This window comes from Bos indicus x Bos taurus, chromosome X (assembly GCF_003369695.1).
Source record: "Bos indicus x Bos taurus breed Angus x Brahman F1 hybrid chromosome X, Bos_hybrid_MaternalHap_v2.0, whole genome shotgun sequence".
Lineage (NCBI taxonomy): Eukaryota > Metazoa > Chordata > Mammalia > Artiodactyla > Bovidae > Bos > Bos indicus x Bos taurus.
Window position 1 is genome coordinate 133,878,068 of NC_040105.1, and position 14,509 is coordinate 133,892,576.

At 36.6% G+C, this 14,509-nt stretch overlaps 1 pseudogene; it reads right to left on the reverse strand.

Moving 5' to 3' along the window:
* Window positions 1-5,433: 5,433 nt before the first annotated feature.
* LOC113888191 lies at window positions 5,434-6,298 on the reverse strand (annotated as a pseudogene).
* Between the last annotated feature and the right edge of the window lie 8,211 nt (window positions 6,299-14,509).

Genomic DNA, 14,509 nt, shown 5'->3' on the forward strand with positions numbered 1-14,509 from the left:
TAAAAGCTTCTGCACATCAAAGGAAACTATCAGCAAGGTGAAAAGACAGCCTTCAGAATGGGAGAAAATAATAGCAAATGAAGCAACTGACAAACAACTAATCTCAAAAATATACAAGCAACTCCTACAGCTCAACTCCAGAAAAATAAATGACCCAATCAAAAAATGGGCCAAAGAACTAAATAGACATTTCTCCAAAGAAGACATACAGATGGCTAACAAACACATGAAAAGATGCTCAACATCACTCATTATCAGAGAAATGCAAATCCTTTTTTCTTTATAAGAACGTTTGTCTTTGGAATTGGAGACCACTCAGATAATGCAGGATAATCTGATCTCAAATTTTGTAGTTTAATTGCATCTGAAAAATTATATTTCCCAAGTAACATTTAGTTTACACATTGTAAAGGGATTTTACATAGACATGTCTTTTGGGGGGCCACCATTTATCCCAATATGGACACAATATTTTTTCTTATATTTTTCAGCTTTTGGATGCTGAGTTCTTTGTCTCATAGTGCCTTTCCATCTTCAAAATAAAAAAAAATGGATAATTGAGTCTCCCTCATACTTTATGACTCTGACTCTGATTTTCCTGCTTTTGCATATAAGAACCCTCGTAGTTACATTGCCTTCCCACCCCATCCTGGTAATATCACTTTCATCCTGATATAAAAGTATAACATTTCCCTCTCAAAGTCACTTGATAAGCAACCTTAATTACCTAATTTAAGTTCAAGGGAATAGAAGTTGGATGTTTTGAGAGAACAACTATTCTGCCCACCACACTATAGAAAGTAGAATTACCCTTTGTTCATCAGAGATGCATATTTTCCCATATTTTTCATAAGTCTGTTCAATGTTCATAATAAGAAAATAAGGTGCCTTTTATTTCCATTTAAGTTATTATCAAGTTTAATTCTAAAGTGTCTGTACAATGTTGGTGTTATTCTCTCTGTAAGAAAGTAGAGACTGTTTATTAATTTTAATCACATTTGGATTTCATCATGTATAACTTTGTGCTCAACTTGCTAATATTTACTCATGTGCAGAGTATTTTTCTTTCCTTGGAAATGAAAATAAGTCAAAGGATGTTGACTGGATTATATTGATTTAATTATATTTTTCTTACTATAGTCAAATAAAATTTTTTAAAATAATAACTTAGAAGTCATATTGGGGGTTTTAATTATAAAAGTTTTTGCAAAAGAAAAGTCAAATGTTTGTCTTGGTCTATGGAAATGGAAATGGGCCGAATTTTTTGTTTCTTTGTTCTATTTTTATTTTCATGCTCTTATTAATGGTAATCTTATGTTATTCAAGCAAATGTAATTATTACTGGTGTTGCTGTTGATTTTTCATAGCGTTATAGTTCATACCATTACATACCATTTTTTCTTCCAGTTTTATTGAGATACAGCTGACATAGAGCACTGAATAAGTTTAGGGTATACAGCATAATGATTTGATTTACATACATTATGAAATGATAACCACAATATGTTTAGTGAACATTTATCATCTCATATAGATAAAAGATTAAAGAAATAGAAAAACATTTTCCTTGTGAAGTTCACTCTTAGGATTTACTCTCTTAACCATTTTCATACGTACCATACAGCAGTGGTAACTGCAATCATCATGTTGTAGGTTACATCCCTAAGTACTTGTTTATCTTATCCCTGGAAGTTTGTGTTTTCTGATCACCTTCACCCAATTCCCACTCCTCGACCCCTCTTTCTGGAAACCACAAATACGATCTCTTTTTCTATGAGTTTGTTGGTTTGTTTTTGAAGAATCCATTAGTGATCTTTTAAAGGTAGAATTTTAAAAACTCCTGGACTAGGTTTACTTCAGTAAATATGGAGTTTGATCATTTAATAGAATTTTATATTCTACTTATAGTATAATGGGAAATATTCAAAATTGATTCACTGAAATATTTTTCTTAAGTTATTTCCTGCATTTTATTAATCCAAAGTATAAAGTTTACTGATGTTATCAGTTTAACAATAATCTAAAAAAATTTTTTGTAAAATCAGGTATGTCTATAATCAATTACATTGAATGCATGATGATGAAAATAGATATGAGATATATGTTTAATCAATAAAGGTGTATTTCCTGATTTAGTGATATCACTCCAAAATGCTGAGCACCAAATGAATCATAAATCTGAGAAAGATCAAGTCACAGTTGAACATATATTACCAAAACACAAAGTACATAGAGGATGAAATAATAAAATAACTAAGTTAGAATCATTCAGCAATCTATTCAATAAATATATTTTGAGCATGTTATGCATGATGGCTATAATAGATCAAATAAGCAAATAAATCTGATGCAGTTTGGTATATGCCACTGTAGAAGATATGCAAACTCCTGAGAGTGTACATCTAAAGCATTCTAATTCCTAGAATACGAAAACACTGTAGAAGATATAATCCTCCAATTTTTTCTTCAATAAGTTCTATAAAGTTAAGTAAATTATATATGTATTAGCATACAAACACAACAATAAGAAATCAAATACTATACAGGATTTGGAATATAAATGCTAAAAAGATTTTGAAAAAAAATAAAGGTCACTGGAGCAGTGAACTAAAAGAATTTGAGCAGGACCCTGATGAAAGAGTTGGCCTTCAGTGAGTGGAAGTGTAGTGCAAGAATATTATAGTCAGAGTATACAACATGGAATAGAGGAACAGCAACGAAAATGGCAGCTAAGGGGATGGGGAATAAGAAAGAGGCACAGTGAAGACTAGAACAAGAATTTTGTGGAAGGGGATAGTATGTGATAAGCTTGATTAAAAAAAAAAATCGTGGGCCAATATTGTGAAGTGTTGGAGATTTTTGGTTTGTTCAGGTCATTTATAATGAGCTCTTGGGTCAACCATAAAAATACAGCTCTAAGATCTCGTACTACAGAGAATGTAATAGAAGATTCCAGGAGCACCTAAAGGTGGCTGCCAGTGAATGACTGAATGCCACAGTGATACTAAGGCAGATCCATTCCTATGAGATGTAGGACTAATGTCACAGGGCAACTTTGGTCTCAGGATACTGTATCAACCTGACCTTAATTTTCCTAAAACTGTGTTGCAGTCTGAGACTCTTCATAGCTAATTCTTTTCTTCAAAAAGGCCAGACTTGCAGTGAAGAGTAACAGTTCTTTCCCTCTTCTCTAGCTTCCTGTCTCAACTTCCCCATGCTCCCACAGGACTTTATGGCAATAAAATTTCTTGCCCTTTGGATAACATGACTTATAAATTCTTAACCTGGAAAGTGCAATAATGAAAATGAGATTTTATTAGGACTAAAATTGTAATGCTATACCAAAAGAAGTGAAAAGTAAAGCCCTGGAAATTGGGAAAGTATGGATTTATTTAAGAGCTATGTGAGATGATAGGAAATTCAAATTTGACAACACATATGGCAAGAAACCTGTGTTATGAAGATTCCCCAGGAGGAGGGCATGGCAACCCACTCCAGTGTTATTGCCTGGAGAATCCCCATGGACAGAGGAACCTGGCAGGCTACAGTCCATGGGGTTGCAGAGGCAGACCAGACTGAGCAACCAAGCTCATCACAGATGGCAAGAAAACAATAAAACAGGTATGATGTAGAACGATTTGCTCTGATAAAAAGAAGCAATACATATATCCAATCAAGGATTTCCTTCCAAAATACATAACGAACTTCTTCAAATCAGTTTAATAAGACTGTTCAAGTCAGATTAGCTTGAACAGGTTCTTCCCTATAGATGATTCCAAATCTCCAATAAACATATTAATATGTAGTCAGCATCAATTAGTTATCAAAGGGATGCTAATTAAAATCTGAGGAACTATTAAATGCTTGTAATAATGCTGAATTTTTTTTTAATTTAAATTTATTTATTTTATTTAGAGGCTAATTACTTTACAATATTGTATTGGTTTTGCCATACATCAACATGAATCCGCCACAGGTAAAAGCAGATAGATAGTATCAAGTTTTTGTTAAGATGTAAGACAATCTGATTTCCTGTATACTCCTGGTAGTGTAAACTGGTACATTCACTTTGGCAATGGCTAATATAGTTGACTATATGTAAACTCGCTAGTCCAGGATTTCCATTTCATTCCTGGTATATTAATTCTCATTGCTGTGTAGTTTCTATTATTTGAATATACTAAAGATTATGTATTCATTCTACTGTATGTATATAAATGCATATAAAGTTTGAAACCAAGGGGAACTAATCTGTGAAGCTAAAAGTAAACACAGTGGTCATTCTTGGTTGAGTGTGCTCCAATGCTGTTGAAAATATTATATTTCCTGGTTTGAATGATGGTTATCCATTTATTCACTTTGAAAATTCATATAATTATATGCTTATGATTTATGCATCAATAAAATATTTTATGTTGTGTGTTATACATGCATATTGTACTTATATATAAAGGGAAATTTTAAGATAACAAAAAGTTATAGTCTTGTGGATTAGACAGTTAAGAATTTGCCCGCAAAGCGGAAGACCCGGGTTCGATCCCTGGGTCAGGAAGATCCCATGGAGAGGGAATGGCATCCCACTCCAGTATTCTTGCCAGGAGAATTCCATGGACAGAGGGGCCTGGTGGGCTACAGTCCATGGGGTCGCAAAGAGTCGGACACACTTTCCAAACTAAAATGTTCACATTATTCTTGTTCTATCGATCTTACTGTATACAGTTTTACTGTTGGATTTGTTCAATGTTTTTTATTTTATAGATTTATCAGGTTAAATAGGATTTGACTTTCCCATTATAGAGCAAAATCCTGAGCACTAGGATAATCTTCATATTCATTCATGGATCTCTCCTTAAACAGAAGATACCTTGGTCCCAAAAACTTTGGTCATTGCTCTTGTATCTCCATTTCTTGTATGAAGGATGCACCAATACACACATATTCCATGTTTGTGTGTGCTAGGTTGAAAATTATATGTATTTTTAACTTCCCAATATTATCACCTTAAATTTCCACTATTATGTTTTAATTAATAAGACTTTTTAATTATTTAAAATTTTTATTAACAGGTGCTTACAGTTTGTTGACTTTTTTGAAAAAATCAAGCTGTAAACTTTTATTACAAATTAGAAATGAGGTTTTTAAAAATATCAAACCTTGACCAAATATTAAACAATATTAAACAATTAAAAAACCTTTAAAGGTATATAAAGAAAAACCAGGCTCTTCGAAAAAAAAAAAAAAAAACACCTTTTTTATTAACAAAAAGAAATGTCTTTATCTAAAAATAATAAAAACTCCATGCTAAATAGATAATGCAGACAGTTCTAGTTATCTGTTCAATGGACAAAAAGCAAGAACTTATGATCTTCTGTTGCAATATTTTGTTCATTTCTAATTGCTGGAATTTGATTTTAATTACTTCTTGTAGAATGACTAAACCAAACGATGGTAGAGATGATAGACTGTCATTGACTCAGCTCCGTCCTGCTCAGTCTAGAAAGCAGACAGATTCTTAGCTTATGGGTCAGCTGCTGTTTCTTTCCCATCTCCTGGTTGAGTGTCTGTATCAGTAACTGAGGTTGTGGCAGTACCAAGGTTGAGGTGGCTGCTGACTTTGGGCCTCATCTTGATTTTCCTTATTTTCTTCATTGCTGTCCTCTCTGGTCTGTGTTTGGCGAGGACAGCCTCTGTAGAATTGTGATCTAGGTATAACCCCATAGTTTATTCTGTCTCACTGGTCTACCTTGTTCTCTTGCACCCTGGTTTTCAGCACCCTCCATCACTTCTCCCTGCACAGGATGGTTGGAATGCTGTAGTCATTGTCCATAGGGTCTCCATACGTACTAAAGTGGGAACCTTCGCCTGCCATAGGGCCCTGGCATTCAGGAGCATTCTCCAATCTCTCATTCTCTTCTTCATTCTCACTGTTCTGCTAATTCTGCTGATAACTGGGTGGACATGGATAGCTTCCCTAATGGTTATGGTCTGCTATATTTACTGCCTGGTGATGGAACTCCACCAGGACCAGTAACATCTGCTGCCTCCACAACCTTTTCTCCTTCAACAACATCAGACTCCACACTCTCTCCATTTCCTACTCTGCAAAGCTACTTCCTGGGGCTATTTTTCTTTATGGGGTTTGCTGTACTAATATTGATACATTTTCCTTGGTGGCATTCCTGTTGGTGAAACCATATCTGTTTCTTACATTGAACCATTTAACAGTTCCTTCAACCTTCATTGTGAGGACCTTGTCGCCACTGATATATGAGCCTGCCCAGGCCACTGCTTCTTGCATGACTGCCCATTTGACATGGTTTGTGTCCTCTGTGCTGAGGGCAGGGCAGCAGGCAGCTGTTGGGTCAGCCTCTCACTGTTCATGGTTGCGATGATGACTAGGACCAACTGTGGCAGCTGGGGTTCCTCCCGGTTTGTTATGATAACAAGGTGGCAATGTGGGCTGCTCAGGACTTTCTGGGGTCGTGCTCTTCAAATTTCAGTGAAACAGTTGTCACTACACTGTCATTCAAGGACTCGCCGTTTGCCCTAATGAGCCATTTTCACATCTTTGCTATGAAGGTTCTAGATATAATTTAGATTCTGACAATGAGCTGCACCAGAAATAGACTTATAGAGCAGAAGAGTAAAAGAAGTTGTTTGTCTTTATTGCAGTAGGCAGCAACTGTTGATATTGCATTCACCAGACCTGACTAATTGTAACAGTCAGCAAGAGTTCTTTCCTCCCTGTAAGTCACAAATGTCAGAGCTCCAGGGAAAGTGTGACATTTTCAGATGTTTCCTACACTGTCCTTACCAAATTTATTTTCAGTTCAGTTCAGTCACTCAGTCATGTCCGACTCTTTGCAACCCCATGAACTATAGCAGCCAGGCTTCCCTGTCCATCACCAACTCCAAAAGCTTGCTCAAACTCATGCCCATTGAGTCAGTCTCATCCTCTGCCATCCTGTTCTCCTCCTGCCTTCAATCTTGCCCAGCATCAGGGTCCTTCCAATGAGTCAGCTCTTCGCATCAGGTGGCCAAAGTATTGGAGTTTCAGCTTCAGCACCAGTCTTTCCAATGAATATTCAGGACTGATTCCCTTTAGGATAGACTGGTTGGATCTCCTTGCAGTCCAAGGGACTCTCAAGAGTCTTCTCCAACACCACAGTTCAAAAGCATCAATTCTTCAGCACTCAACTTTCTTTATAGTCCAATTCTCACATCCATACATGCTGCTGCTGCTACTAAGTCACTTCAGTCATGTCCAACTCCGTGTGACCCCATAGATGGCAGCCCACCAGGCTCCCCCGTCCCTGAGATTCTCCAGGCAAGAACACTGGCATGGGTTGCCATTTTCTTCTCCAATGCATGCAAGTGAAAAGTGAAAGTGAAGTCACTCAGTCCTATCTGACTCTTAGTGACCGCATGGACTGCATCCTACCAGACTCCTCCGTCCATGGGGTTTTCCAGTCAAGAGTATTGGAGTGGGTTGTCATTGCCTTCTCTGATGACAACTGGTAAAACCATAGCTTTGACTAGACAGACCTTTGTTGGCAAAGTAACGTCTCTGCTTTTTAATATACTGGTCTAGGTTGGTCATAGCTTTTCTTCCAAGGAGCTAGTGTGTTTTAATGTCATGGCTGCAGTCACTATCTGCAGTGATTTTGGAGCCCAAGAAAATAAAGTCTCTCACTGTTTCCACAGTCTTGATTCCAGCTTGTGCTTCATCCAGCCTGGCATTTCACATGATATTCTCTGCATATAAGTTAAGTAAGCAGAGTGACAATCTACAACCTTGATGTACTCCTGTCTCTATTTGGAACCAGTCTGTTGTTCCATGTCCAGTTCTAACTGTTGCTTCTTGACTTGCATACAGATTTCTCAGGAGGCAGGTCAGGTGTTCTGGTATTCCCATCTCTTTAAGAGTTTTGCACAGTTTATTGTGATCCACACAGTCAAAGGTTTTAGCATAGTCAATAAAGCAAATGTAGGTGTTTTTCTGGAACTCTCTTGCTTTTTCTATGATCCAGCGAATGTTGGCAATTTGATCTCTGGTTCCTCTGTCTTTTCTAAATCCAGCTTGAACATCTGGAAGTTCATGTACTGTTGAAGCCTGGCTTGGAGAATTTTGAGCATTACTGTGCTGCACTCAATATGCCAGCAAATTTGGAAAACTCAGCAGTGGCCACAGGACTGGAAAATGTCAGATTTCATTCCTATCCCAAAGAAAGGCAATGCCAAAGAATGCTCAAACTACAGCACAATTGCACTCATCTCACACGCTAGTAAAATAATGCTCAAAATTCTCCAAGCCAGGCTTCAGCAATACGTGAACTGTGAACTTCCAGATGTTCAAGCTGGTTTTAGAAAAGACAGAGGAACCAGAGACCAAATTGCAAACATCCACTGGATCATCAAAAAAGCAAGAGAGTTCCAGAAAAACATCTATTTCTGCTTTATTGACTATGCCAAAGCCTTTGACGGTGTGGATCACAATAAACTGTGGAAAATTCTGAAATAGATTGGAATACCAGGCTACCTGACCTGCCTCTTGAGAAATTTGTATGCAGGTAAGGAAGCAACAGTTAGAACTGGACATGGAACAACAGACTGGTTCCAAATAAGAAAAGAGTACGTCAAGGCTGTATATTGTCACCCTGCTTATTTAACTTATATGCAGAGTACATCATGAGAAACGCTGGGCTGGAGGAAGCACAAGCTGGAATCAAGATTGCCAGGAGAAATATCAATAACCTCAGATATGCAGATGACACCACCCTTACGGCAGAAAGTGAAGAGGAACTAAAAAGCCTCTTGATGAAGGTGAAAGTGGAGAGTGAAAAAGTTGGCTTAAAACTCAACATTCAGAAAATGAAGATCATGGCATCTGGACCCATCACTTCATGGGAAATAGATGGGGAAACAGTGGAAACAGTGGCAGACTTTATTTTCAGGGGCTCCAAAATCACTGCAGATGGTGACTGCAGCCATGAAATTAAAAGACGCTTACTCCTTGGAAGAAAAGTTATGACCAACCTAGATAGCATATTCAAAAGCAAAGACATTACTTTGCCAACAAAGGTCCGTCTAGTCAAGGCTATGGTTTTTCCAGTGGTCATGTATGGATGTGAGAGTTGGACTGTGAAGAAAGCTGAGCGCCAAAGAATTGATGCTTTTGAACTGTGGTGTTGGAGAAGACTCTTGAGAGTCCCTTGGACTGCAAGGAGGTCCAACCAGTCCATTCTGAAGGAGATCAGCCCTGGGATTTCTTTGGAAGGGATGATGCCAAGGCTGAAACTCCAGTACTTTGGCCATCTCATGTGAAGAGTTGACTCATTGGAAAAGACTCTGATGCTGGGAGGGATTGGGGGCAGGAGGAGAAGCGGATGACAGAGGATGAGATGGCTGGATGGCATCACTGACTTGATGGACTCGAGTCTGAGTGAACTCCAGGAGTTGTTGATGCACAGGGAGGTCTGGCGTGCTGCGATTCATGGGGTCACAAAGTGTCAGACACGACTGAGCAACTGAACTGAACTTGCTAGCATGTGAGATAAGTGCCTCTGCCAGAGACTCCTGGACCCTCACAGTCTTGAGGGTGAGGGACCTTCACAAAACTTGACCCACTGGAGAAGGCAATGGCAAACCACTTCAGTATTCTTGCCTTGAAAACCCCATGAACAGTGTCAAAATTTGCTTTAGTAAATCTGAAATATGCTGGTGCTCTGCAACTGACTTCCAAGCCTAGCAATGGTTTTAAGCACTTAATTCCTTGTATTAAATCCCTTTTCAGAAGAAATACCTAAAATGATTTTTATATCCCATATCATGCTGATATAGTCTCAATATTATAATGTTGTAGGAAATAACTATTTTTAGCAAACATAACTACTCCAATTACATTTTCTTAGGTGAATTGTTGTATTCAGCAAGTACATGTGCTTTTATTGTTTTTAAAGTTCATTTTTACCCTTATATCAGCTTACATTGGGGCTTCCCTGGTGTCTTAGTGGTAAAGTATCTGCATGCAATGCAGGAGCCACAGGAAACACGGGTTTGATCTCTGTGTCCTGAAGATCCTCTGGAGAAGGGAATGGCTACCCATTCCAGGATTCTTGCCTGGAGAATTCTATGGACAGAGCAGCCTAACGGGTTGCAGTCTGTGGGGTCACAAAGAGTCAGACACGACTGATTAATACTTTCACAGCTTATGTTAGGGCACATGTAAATTACAATTATTCATTGATCATCTACAGCCATGCCTCTGAGTATTATAGGTTTAGTTTCAGACCACTATAAGAAAGCAAATAGTATAGGAAAGTGAGTCAAACAATTTTTTTGGCTTCCCAGTGCATATAAAAGTTATGTTCATACTGTACTGTAGTCTATTAGGTATACAATAGCATTATGTGTAAAAAATTTATATACCTTAATTATAAAGTAATGCTGAGGGGGAAGGATAAACTAAGAGTTTGGGATTAATATATACACACTACTGTATATAAAATAGATTACCAAGAAGGACCAACTGTATAGCACAGGGACCTATGCTCAGTTTTACATAATAACCTATAATGAAAAAGATTATGAAAAGGAATATATTTAATAAAAATTATATGTATAATTGAATCACTTAGCTGTATATTTGAAAAATAACACAATGTTGTAAATTAACTATACTTCAATAAAAATAATACTGCTGTTGGGAAAATGGTCCTATACACTTACTTGAGGAAGGGTTGTCACAAACCTTCATTATGTAAAAAGCACTATCTATGAAGAGTGATAAAGCAAAGTACATTAAAACAAGATACGCCTCTTCTATCTTCTTAACATTGTTCTATGTCCTGGTGTTATAAGAATATTGTATAACATACTTTATGCTTACAATATATTATAAATTATAATCCTTGGTTTGGCAACTAAGACTTCTTTTGTTATAAGGACACTTGGATTAGGTAAAAGATTGTCTTATTTTATTCCACACTATAACCTGTCATATCGTAAGAATTGATTGCATTATAAACTTTACCATTTACTTAATAAACATAATTTCCTTCTATGTACAAAAATATATATTTGTTTGCAGAATTACAAAGATGAATGCAAAGTGGTCTATTTCCCAATGCACACACAATCCAAATGACAAGGATAAGCATAGTCATGGCAAATTATAATGAGTTTAGCTTATGTTGAACTCAACATAGAAGTATTAAAAAATAGCAAACTATGATAGCATAACCAAAGGGTTTCTTTCTGCATCAAGAGTTTAATAAACCTTGACTTTTGAATAGAAATGTTGTCTGCCCCTAATTTGAATTCAATCAAGGCTAACAAGGAAGAAGGACATTTTGGATATACAGAATAGCTAGAAAATAATATAAATGCATCAAAATAAAAGCACTCTTAGGTAATTAAAAATATTACATGATACTGGAGTATAAATTTTATGCTATCAGGATGAGTTTGAATTTTATTCTCTAGGCAATCAGAAGCCAACAAAAGAGAGTTCTCAGTGGAAAACATGATCAAAGTTGAATTTAGAATTTCAGTGGTAATAGGAATTATGGAATAGAGGGGAGAATAATAGGTGTTCTGAAAATACCAATATCCTTCCTTTTCCTTGTCCTTAATGTCCATTTTGTAAAGGTGATGCTGTGTCTTTGACATAACTGCTGGAGTGTAAGTGCTTGACATTAAACTTTTAAAATTATTGATTGTAATGTAAGTGTCTGATGTTAAGTTTTTGATTGCCAAGGAATCCATTTCAAAGGCATCCATCTCAAACATATTGTCAGCTATATGACATAGCTCAACTAAATGAAAAACAAGGCTGCCCCACCATGAGATTTTCCTTTTAGAAAACCTTGAGTAACCTAGGTTTACCGAGAGTGATCTCTATTTTTCCTTCCCATGCTCTAATTCCCACTCTTATGCTTAAATTCTCCAATAAAGAGTGAACATGTGAAGTCTTAGGCATCCCTCTTTTGGACACCAATAAAGGCAAAGCTCCAGGTTGGCATGCTTTCTCTCTCTTTCTCCATGACTTTGCTATGTGGCCCTTGAGTGTGCCATGTACCTTCCAGGACCTCTGTCTGAGTAATACATATCTTTTTTCCCAGAAGTTCCTTGATGGCTTTTTTGCTGATGTGCATCTTGCAATCAAAACAAGAACTGCAAGAGCCTGTCCAGCCACAACACTGACTTTGGTTGGGAAGCTATCTGTGGGAGATCCCATAAGTACATCAAACATTCTTAGACAATAGTGTCACTATTGATATGCCGAGAATGACAGTAAAAACCTGGCTTATAACAAAAATGAGGTACTTAACAACTGAAGTTCTTCAGAAGTGAAAATGAAAGTGAAAGTGGCTTAGTCATGTCCGACTCTTTGCGACCCCATTGACTACACAGTCCATGGAATTCTCCAGGCCAGAATTCTTGAGTGGGTAGCCTTTCCCTTCTCCAGGGGATCTTCCCAACCCAGGGATCGAACCCAGGTCTCCAGGATTGTGGGCAGATTCTTTACCAGCTGAGCCAGAAGGGAAGTTCTTCAGACAAGGGTCCAAACCAATCTTTCAAAAGTTATATTTTTTTGAATTCTGCTATGTATAATAAGAAATATTAATGCATGACTTCATGAACTCATACCTGGTTAGTTACCTTAATATTATAATTTTAATGTTTTGTTTTTTCAAAAAAGCATGCCCATAATTTGTATAGTTGGTCTAAATTCTACCCATTTTTATATTTTGTCTAATGATATTGTTGATCAATTTACTTTTTGAATAAATTTGGCCTATTATCAAATCCCCAATAAGCAGTAAGAACTGAGAAATCCTCCAAGCTAAAGTGAAGCATTAACAATAGGGTTTCAAACCTAAAATGGTTTATGACAGACCATTTTATATTTAAGAAAATCAATGTAAAAGTGTCTAGTAAAAGCTAGCTCATTACCTATATTTCTCCAATTTTTCAAGACAAATATAATGTCTCTGATATTTTTCCCTTATTATTCTTTCTTTGGCTGTCTTTTTTGTCATTGAACAAATTTTGCTGGATCCCAAGGGATGAAAAGTTCATTTTAAAGTCAAATATATAAGCTGTAATTAGGTTCAGGACTTTATTTCTTTAATGAAAAAACTGAGGTCACAGTATAGTTCTGGTTTATCCTTATGGATAAAGATGTTAAGATCCCTTCTTATTAAGTTTTGTGCTTTTTTGATCACATTCAAGAAACAAACAAAAAATTCAATTATTTAATCACTGTGTCTTTTTCTATGATGGAGTAATGGAACCATCATATTATTCCTGTTTTTATTATCCATCTTCCTATGTTCTATTATGACTGAATAAATGACAAAGTTAAAAACAATACTTTTTGTTCAATACTTCTGAGTGTCTTTGAATGCCATACTTTTGCACCAAACTAAACATTACTTTGGCCACCTCATGCAAAGAGTTGACTCATTGGAAAAGACCCTGATGCTGGGAGGGATTGGGGGCAGGAGGAAAAGGGGACAACAGAGGCTGAGATGGCTGGATGGCATCACCGACTCGATGGACATGAGTTTGAGTGAACTCCGGGAGACGGTGATGGACAGGGAGACCTGGCGTGCTGCAATTCATGGGGTTGCAAAGAATTGGACACGACTGAGTGACTGAACTGAACTGAACTGAAACATTACTCTTAAAATTTATTATATTCCCAAAACAGGGAAGTTTCTCATAAGGAAATATTTAAAGAGTTCTAGTTTCTCAAATTACCCTTGGATTGACTAGTGAGTAAAAAACAATGTTCTTGACTCACTGGGTTTTAATTCTCTGTCAGAGTTATCTCCAGAGAACTGCATTTCTACATCTAGGGAGACTCTTGCCTGTCATTCTTAATTGAGAACAGCAGCCCAAGTAACACAACAGTGTAAAGAAAGAGCATCAGTAAAAACGTCACATCACTATGAATTAAAGTAAATGGATTTACTAGCTATCAGTGCATCTGTCAGGACATTGCCAGTCTTGACTCACATATCATATGTATGAACTGTTGATCATGGTTGATTTTTCCTGATACAATATGTACACCAACAATTATAGCAATTGCCTGCACAATGTAAAATCAGTTGGCAAAAGCTGTAATAAAAATTGTGTTATACTACTGTAAGTATGTGCATACAGATTAATTGGACAAAACAGCAATTATAGAAGGACAAAGAGAAGTTAATTATTTATTATATGATAAATAGAGCATACCAAATTGGAATGAAAAAAAAATTATTATCCAGTCAAGTATCTTAGGATAAATAGTGATTTAGGAAACATACATTTAATTTCTATAACTGCATCTGTACGTTTACTTCATTTTTTTTTTTTTACTTCAATAGGTACTTGATGGACTAAAGCAGTACTTTAAAGCTAGGAGATACATGTCAGAATAACTTTTTCAGCTCTCTCAAAATATGCATTACAGCTGTATTCACTTGAAAAATTTGGGCAAACTAAAATATCAAAC